The sequence below is a fragment of the Myotis davidii genome, unplaced genomic scaffold (assembly GCF_000327345.1).
Source record: "Myotis davidii unplaced genomic scaffold, ASM32734v1 scaffold513, whole genome shotgun sequence".
Lineage (NCBI taxonomy): Eukaryota > Metazoa > Chordata > Mammalia > Chiroptera > Vespertilionidae > Myotis > Myotis davidii.
In genome coordinates, this window is record NW_006284436.1 from 1,818,868 (window position 1) to 1,827,494 (window position 8,627).

At 51.6% G+C, this 8,627-nt stretch overlaps 1 protein-coding gene across 1 annotated transcript in view; it reads left to right on the top strand.

The window, feature by feature from the left end:
• Window positions 1-8,627, top strand: part of KCNMA1 (potassium calcium-activated channel subfamily M alpha 1) — a 699,960-nt gene that overhangs the window by 725 nt on the left and 690,608 nt on the right. The gene's annotated exons all lie outside the window — the stretch shown is intronic.

Here is an 8,627-nt window from a genome sequence, read left to right on the forward strand (position 1 = left end):
TGTTGGGAGTTGAGTTCGTGGAGTCAGAAGAAAGGGGAGATCTTTTCGGCAAAGGAGAAAACCCTTTGGACTAGGGAATCCCTAGGGAGGAACAGGGCCCAAGGAAGTGGGGGAACCTGGGTGTGGGCAAGAAAAGTTGGGGGATGTACCCCAGTTTTGGAGGTAACTCAGGGAGGTTGGCACTTAAGGAGTGTGGCGAGGTCACACATCTGATGTCACCTCCCTCTTCATCCCTTAGATATTCTCGTGGAACACCCCCCCCCCTCACCCCCACCCCAGCTTCTGGGGCATCTGTATTCTCGCCCCCATGCCACCTCCTTTAGGTCCCTGGCAATGCCTCCAGCACCGTGGAGCTGGGGTGGGAGGTCCGCCTGGAGCCGCGGAGGCCGCGGTTTCACGCGGAGCTTCCTCTCCGATGTTTCCGGGGTGGCTGGATGTGGGGTTTGGCTATTCCTGGCACAGAGACGCCCACCAGCACCGAGGCTCACTGGCTTTAATATGGTTGCTAGGCTCACTGCCTGGTCTGTCACTGGGTCGCTACAGACTGACCTCTGCCCCCCTGCCCCCACTGGCTGAAGGTTAGGGGGGCATAGAAAACTGCAGAATATAAAAGAAAGAACTGGAAAAAAGTGACTCCAGCTGCCTTCTGTTTGAGTAGTTCCCATCCTGGGGAACCTCCCAGGGCCAGCATTTTCAGGGGGAGGGGAGATCGAGGGGGATAGGGGAGCAGTGCCAGGTAGAGGGAGATCCCCCTGGGAATGTTCACACCTTTTCCGGGCAAGTTCATCCAAGGGCCTCTCAGACTTCCACAGGGCACAGCAACTTGTCGCAGGCTCCTTAGCCGCTCCAGGAAGAGGCAGGGAAACAGGGGCTCCGGGTGACACAGAGTGAACTGAACCCCGCTCTCCTCATTAATTATACATCCTGCTGGGTGCTGAAGCTCAGCTGTGTTTTGTGGCAGCACGTTCGTGTTTTGGAAAATACTGGTGTGTTGGAAATAAGGGAGAACAATTAAAGCCCTCACTCTCTTCCTCTCCCACTTCTCCTGGAAGCCTCCAGGTACTGGGCTGGCCTGTTTCCTTTGGAGTTACCGCCTCAGTGACAGGTTTCTCCTTACTTGTCACGGTGAAAAACCTCCCAATTTCCAGCGCAGCCACCAGATTCAGCAGAACCCTAACCATGAGACCCTGAGACCATGTCCCTAGCGTTACTCTCCCCTTTACCACTGCTCACTCACAGACCTTCTTAACCATACATTTACTCTCCTCCCCCCCCCCCCCCCCCCCCCAAGAGTCTTCATCCCTGAAGTGTATGTTCCTTTCCTGAGTTTCAGTGTCTGCCCTGAGGAGAAAGATAGCTTATGGAAAGATAGCTTATGGTTGTATGCATCTAAAATGTTTTGTAGACTGAGTGATTTTGGTGAACTTTTTAACAGTCTTCTTATCCATAAGCGACTGAGCAGTCTTGATAATAATGAAAACTTTGTTTGTCAATGAATCAAAGTAAGTTTGGGTGTTTTTGTAAGTCCTGGGGTTTTAAGCACTCTAACGTCTTTCTACTCTAGGATATATGCTAGTATACATCAGTGCCACTGCAGTGCCCGGGGTGAAATGCTAATCATATCGTTCACATGAAGAATCTCTTTGCCGAGTGATGACCAAGCACAACTTCTGTCAGTTTTCTCAAGATAATAGATTTTTGGCAAGATTATTAGAAAAATAAAATAACCCCTATAATTAGGCTATATTTTGTAGCTCTAAGACCTTCTGAGTTAACATAACTAGAAATTTCTACAAAAAAAATCAGAGATGCTTGCAGTTGGTTGGGAAGATGTGAGGCGATGTAGAACAAGGTCTGGGCGCTTTTGAGACCATCAGAGTTCGTTTTAAACCATGCCCAGAATCTCTTACTACCTGCCTCTGGATTTGCTCAATTAAACCTCGTGTAGCCAGCTCTTTAACCAAGTGGTAAGAACTTAGGCCTTTTGTCAGCTACTCTTTCTTATCCTTGATGTCCATTGTAGTCATGGATTTTTTTGCCCTTCATTCTTTTTGCTTTCCAAGTATTTGGTAGGACAGAAGAATGCATTTGGCTTGAACTTGGAATAATTACTTTACTGCTGGGTTTCTCAAGCAAACCTGGGCTGCTTTTCCCCAGAGTTCTACTGGTCCTCACAGGTGTTCCCCCTCACCTTCATTCATTCCCAAGATGGTTTGGCCAGGAGCTGGGGGCCATAGGAAGGCTGGTCTTTTTAGCATCAGACATTCCCCTGGAGGTACTTTTCGGCAGGGAGCTGTGGAGTCACAGGCTTTGGGTCTCTGGGACCACACCATCCTTTTTGATCAAAGGAACCTGGGACTGTGGGTGCATCGGTAGTACCTTTGGCCTCTGAATCCCAAACGGTGAATGACTCTATTATTTTGAAAAGAATTGTATGTGGATTTTTCTTTTTAGGAAATAAAAAGGAACATGAATCACATTTCCCTCCTATTGGGACCTTGGACACAGTCATTTCAGTGCTATGCCCTTTTCTGTTCTTGGTCACATTGGTGTTTTTTTTCTGTTGCGTTTCATCAGAGCTCTCTCTTGACTGGGCCGTGACATTTTGAGGTCCAATCCAGCAGCAAACTGGAGTGAACAGGGAGCTGCTCCGGCAGCCTGAAGAAGGCCGTGACCTTGAAGAAGTCACTTAACCTCTCTGGTCTCTCTTTTCTTGTGTTTAAAACGTGGTCTTTGAATTCTGCGTTCTCATGTCCTTTCCTGCTCTCTGACTCAGTGTCAGGAAGTGGAAGGAGTTGAGAGACTGGGTAAAATTCTAGCTCAGAGTGTGTTTTGCGATGGTGCAGCCATTCCTTTAGGAATTCAGCCTCGGAGAGTCCCTGTGTCCTTCTCTCCATCTCCGGCCCCTCGTCCAGCACACAGTCTCCTTTTTTTTCACTTGGTCTGGAAGCCGAGGCCGACTTCCTGGGGAGCTTCGGTTTGCTGAAGGGCCTCTTGTGGTGTCCTCCCTACTGTCCTGAGCTAGAGCTGTTCCCCTGTGGAAGTTTGGGCTTGATTGAGGCTGGTCTGCATGTAGTGAATTATTGAGGTATTGTCTCCATGGTTGTGTCTGAAAAAACAACATGTGTTCTCCGTCAGGCTCCTGACTAATATAAATATCAGATCCCATTATGGCTTGGTAATTACCCAGGGTCTGGCCTGATGCATCCAATCAGGGCTGGAGCTTCAGGGCCTCTGAATTCTCGATGCACATTGGCCCTCGTGTCTCATCTCGCGCGTCCTGGGGATCAGCTGCATCGGACGACCTTCACAGGCTCCTTGCATGAGATCACTTAGGCCTTGGAGAAGTTCTCAGTCCCACTCCAGCTGACCTTCTCTTATCCAGACAGCTCTTGCTTCTCGTGCCTGGCTCTCTTTATGGAAATACACACTGGAGTAGAGACTATAGTCAGACCCACGTGCAAATCCTGGATCTCACATCTGTCAGTCGGGCATCTTTGTCTGACAACCATGTCAAACCTTGAATTCTTCATCTGTAAAAAGAGCATGATGATGCTTACTTTGTAGGACTCTTACAAGGAGTGGCAATAATGCCTGGCAGTGAGCAGGGCTCCTGTAAATGGGACCTGCTGTAGCTCCACCGAGTGGTGAGTTTATTTTCTCTTGATTCCTTAACTTTTGGCCCCTGTAGGACACAGACGACAACAAATAGAACATTTTAGCCAGAAAGCATCTCAAACCCTGAATTCAGCCTGAGGTTGGGCATCTGGCTGTTGCAGGGCTGGCAGACTGGGGAGGGGCGGCCAAGGAGGCTCTGTGGACGAGGCCTGGCAGGATGGCTGGTGCATCATGGTGCGGAAGCCCCTGGATGAGCATTGACAGGATGGTGCTCCAGGAGCTGTAGACACATCAGAAGTGAAAGGTCTGTTGGGCAGGGGTGGCTGTCCCCCATCCCTTGAATTCTGGCTCCTCGTGCCCCTTCCTGCTCTCCGATTCAGTGTCAGGAAGTGGAGGGAGTTGAGAGACTGTGGGTATAGTTTCTAGCTCACAGTATGTTTTGCAATGGTGCAGCTATTCCTTTAAGAATTCAGCTCAGAGCCCTGTTAACCCCATTCTGGAGCTCACAGACCTTCTCCCCCAGCACGGTAACAGTGTCCTAACCAGGATGCTCTCTACCTGGACCAGTTCTAGTGTTTCCCAAAGTGTGTTCTGTGGAGCACTTGCCCTTGAAGTTACCTTGTGAGAAAATGGAGAGTCATGGCATACCTGCGTGCCCCGGGGAGAGCCCAGGCTGGGGAATCCTGCAGGAGAGACACTGGTCAAGCTGCCCCTGACTGTGCTCACTTAGAGCAGCCTCGCCTAGGTGTTGAGCCTGCTGTGCATACCTGAGAGTCAGCCTGTGACCTTGGGCAAGGACTTTACTACTGTGTGCCTCAGTTTCCTCATCTGCAAATTGGGGATTGTAATAGAGCACAGCCCTATGGGGTAGGTACTCTCCTTAACCCCATTTCATAGCACTTCCTAGGAGGACACGGCGACTGTCAGCATGGGCTGGCCCTGCTTCTGGTGCCCAGGGCCCTTGCCCACACAGGCATCAGGAGGAAAGGGAGGACTGCCCTGGCATTTGGCCTGGGGGAGGAAGGATTCCTAGGTCAAGGCCAAGTGGGTCTCACCCCTGTCTTCTTCCCTGAATGGGGACATTCATTGGGTCCTGGTAGCAGGGGTAAATGCCAGCTTTGTCAGTTCTGCTTTCTCCCTGTTTCCCCACCCGCTCGGCAGGGCAGAGAGGCCTAGTGCCGAAACAATCAGGTTGGCATTGGATGGCAATGCCAGGACCTCCTTCCCATAGTGGCCAGCAGGGATGTCCCAGCTCACAGAGGCCGTGGCCATGCTAACCTGCCAATCACAGCTGCCGCCACTACCTTCCTGGGACTCCGGGGCTGTGGAGTCCCATGGAAAAAACTGTATTTGTGTTGTGATGCCACAGCTCCCGGGGCCCAGCTGAGAACACTGGTCTTCATCGAGTCATGCGTGGGGGTCAGGCAAGATTGGGTCTGGAGCAGGACCTCTGAAATCGCACAGCCATTCTGTGTGCAGTGGGGGCAAGCATGCCTCCTTTGTTGAAATGCTTCCTGAGTGGCTGGAATCCGGCCCTGGCCACGTGGAGAAGGAAACTCAAAGGCCCCACCCCGCAGAGGCAGGGTGACCTAGCATTCTGGATAGAAGGCTCAAGGAATATTCAACTGGGGTGTCAGATCTCGACCTCCAAGGGCTGGATAGAGCATCTAGCCATCTAATCCTGCGGCTCCTCACACCTTAATATGCACACGAATCACCTGAGGAGCCCTTGAAGTACAGGTTCCGATTCAGAAAGTCCACAATGGGCCCCGAGATTCTGCGTTTCTGACAGGACCCTGGCAGGGCCGTGCTGTGCAGACCACAGTGCGATTAGCGAGGGCCTGGTCCAGGCCTCAGCCTCCAGGCAGCCCCTCCCTGAGGACAGGCCTATTTTTCAGTGTGGAAGCTCCCCACTCCGCAGCAGTGGGAAGGGATGGGAAGCGGAAGGGTCACTGTGCTGGATGGCCGGGTCGGGAGAACTGCTCAGCCTCTCTGAGGTGCTGCGGTTGGCTGGGCGCCTCCCGCGAAGGCTGAGCGTTGGGTTGCCTGCTCCCCAGGAACCCGCTGGCGCTACTGGTTTGGGGTAGGGTTTGTGGTGGCCAGAGCAGGGTTCTGTAGATGTACAGGATGTGGTCTGTGTGCGGCCAGCATGTGGGCTCTCCCTCCGGCCAGCTGGGCACACTGCAAGGGGAGAGGCTTTCTGAAGTCCAGGATGGCAGCCCAGCCAAACCACCTTCTTGCAAAATTAAAGGCTCGTGGTGTAGCCAAGGCTGCGCCGTGGTGATGCTCCAGGAGTCCAGCTGCTGGCCGCTCCCCCTGGAGTGTTTGAAGTAGGAGCAAAGCAATCCTGCCAGCCTGGTTTCGGGACCTGGGTGGGCCTTCCCAAGCAGAGGTTCCACTGGAAAGGACTGACTGAGCTGGAGGCCTGGTCGCTGAGGGGAGAGCCGGGTGGCCCCGTGGTGGGCAGTCCTCCCGTGGCACCTCTCACAATCCCGCTGATGAAATGGAAACTAGCTCCTCTCACCACAGCGAGGTCTTTCGCAGCTCACTCTCTCAGGGACCTTTCCTTGAGATGTGCTCTTTGTGTTGTCCCGTTGTCCAAGGGGAGGACTGGGAGTACACTGGACCCACGAGCGTCTCCAGCAGCCCAGCCCAGATGGAGAAGGCTTAGTGCAATGCCCAGCACACAGTCGGTGCTCAGATCTTACGGTTACCGTGGTTGTTGTTTCTGCTTTCATTGCACAGGAAGTGTGTGCTGCATACCGCGTTAGGTGCTAGGGGAGATACAAACCCCAGCTCTGACTTTCAGTTGACAGGGTCAGAAGGAAAAGAGCTCAGTTATCTTCTCATGGGGTATGCACATGTCTGATCTCTGAGTTGCCAGTGAACCCCTTGAGGGCGGGAAGTGAGTCATATAAATGCAAGCACGTATGTTTGTTGGGAGCTCGGTGGGCATGTAGTAGGTGCAAACACGTTTTGCTGTATTATTATTATTTTTTTTGCGGGGAGAGGGGGGTGTAATTTGTTAGAAGCTATTAAGAAACTCTGGTGAATGAGATGAGCTGATTTGGTGACCAAGTGATGTTGAACCACTCCTGGATTTTTTTTTTTTTAAATATATTTTATTGATTTTTTACAGAGAGGAAGGGAGAGAGATAGAGAGTCAGAAACATCGATGAGAGAGAAACATCGATCAGCCGCCTCCTGCACATCTCCCGCTGGGGATGTGCCCGCAACCCAGGTACATGCCCTTGACCGGAATCGAACCCGGGACCCTCCAGTCCGCAGGCTGACGCTCTATCCACTGAGCCAAACCGGTTTCGGCCACTCCTGGATTTTAATTGTCCACGCCGCCTGGTCTCTCTTGACCAGTGGGTGACAAGGAGTTAGTTCAGGACAAGCAGTTGTACACGAGGTGCATGAGTCAGGCAGGGGATGGAAGGGCAGCTTCCAAAGAATGGCAGCTTGAAGATGAAATTTGCTTTGTGTTTGGCATTATTAGGTGATTGTCTTTGGGACATTATGTCTAATTGCCAATTTGGAAATGTAATTGGCACGCCAGGTCCACAACTCTGAGCCATCTCCCTGGAAGAGCTCTTGACCTGTGTAACTAATGCTTTCCATGGCCCAAGGCGTAGTTATTCAAAACATCTCAGCGAGGGTGTTCTTTTTGCTGTTTCCTTGCCCCTACCAGGTTTTCTCAGGGGCCACATCCCCGTGTGCACTCTGGGTATTTCCAAGATATTCAGCAGAAAAGCCTATATTCCTTCCTTCTCTCCTTCCTTTTCCTCATCATCCTTTTCCCTTCTTCCTTAGTTGTTTCTGCCAAGTCCAGGATCAGAGGGGCTGGAGTTTGGAGGTTAGTGGACAAGTAGGGGCTTGATCTTGCAAATTTGGAAGCGCATGGGATTACAAAGTCAGAGCGGTGGAAGGGGGCTTTGGGCCTGGTCCTGCTTCCTCCCCAGTCCCACAGGAAGCCTCAGAACCCTGGTGTCTGGGCCACGCTGGGAGCACTCTGCCCATCGCCAGAGCAGATGAGGGTGTCCACCATCTCCTGATCCCACCATTCCATTGGGGATCCCCTGCCCCTTAGAATGAATTGAAAGATCTTTCTCCTTGCATTAGTCCCTCTTTGTTTTGGTTCATCCAGGACCCTTGGAACAAGTCTTTGTAGATGATAGGCTTCAAATTCTCAATCCAGCCCAGGAAGACCTAGAGGTGGGCGGTACTGAGGTGTCAGCCACATTGTTGAGACATACAACTCCCTTAACTTGTATGGCTCCTGTGCAGGACACTTTCTCTCTCTTGGGGTGTCCGTTTGCTCCATTCTTTAAACTTTGGGAAAATGGCCCAGTCTGGCTGTTGGTTTGCCCTCTGAAATCTGTCTGGTCTTGTGCAGAAGCTGTGGGTGGAGGTTTTGGCTGCCCCTGGGCCATCAGGTCACCTCTTCATTATGGCGCGTGCCTGTGTCTCCAAAGTTTATCTTCCTGCACAGTTTAGTGCTGGGCTTGGCCGAGAGCAGATGTAGCTTTGGGGCCATGCCAAGAATCCAGATGTAGAGTGTGGATCCTTTGTTAATAAGAAGCCCGAGTTTGGCTCTGCTTTCTGTGTGTCAGCTCTAACTAAAGGAGCGAGAACAGACAGTCTTGAGCCTCTTTTGCGTCATTTAAATGTAGGTGCTGCCTAGAATTGAAGATCATTCCTGCCCAACTGCTCATCTTTTCTCTTCTCTTGGGCTTCCAGATACTGGCGCTGCCATTTCCCGTGTTGTGCGAGCAGAAAGAAGCCAGTGTGGAAAAGAGAGCATACAGGAGGAGAAGGCGAGGGAGGGCAGGGGTGCAGGGAGGTGTTTACACGAAGGAAATGAGGACTTCTCTTAGGGAAGCTAGAGGTTGGATAAATATATAATCGGAGGGATTTTGCTTTAGTCTCTTTGTCTTACTACACAAATGGTGACAAGAGACCTTACCCCCAAGGAGTGAAGCGATATAGAAAGACCAGTGGAAAGA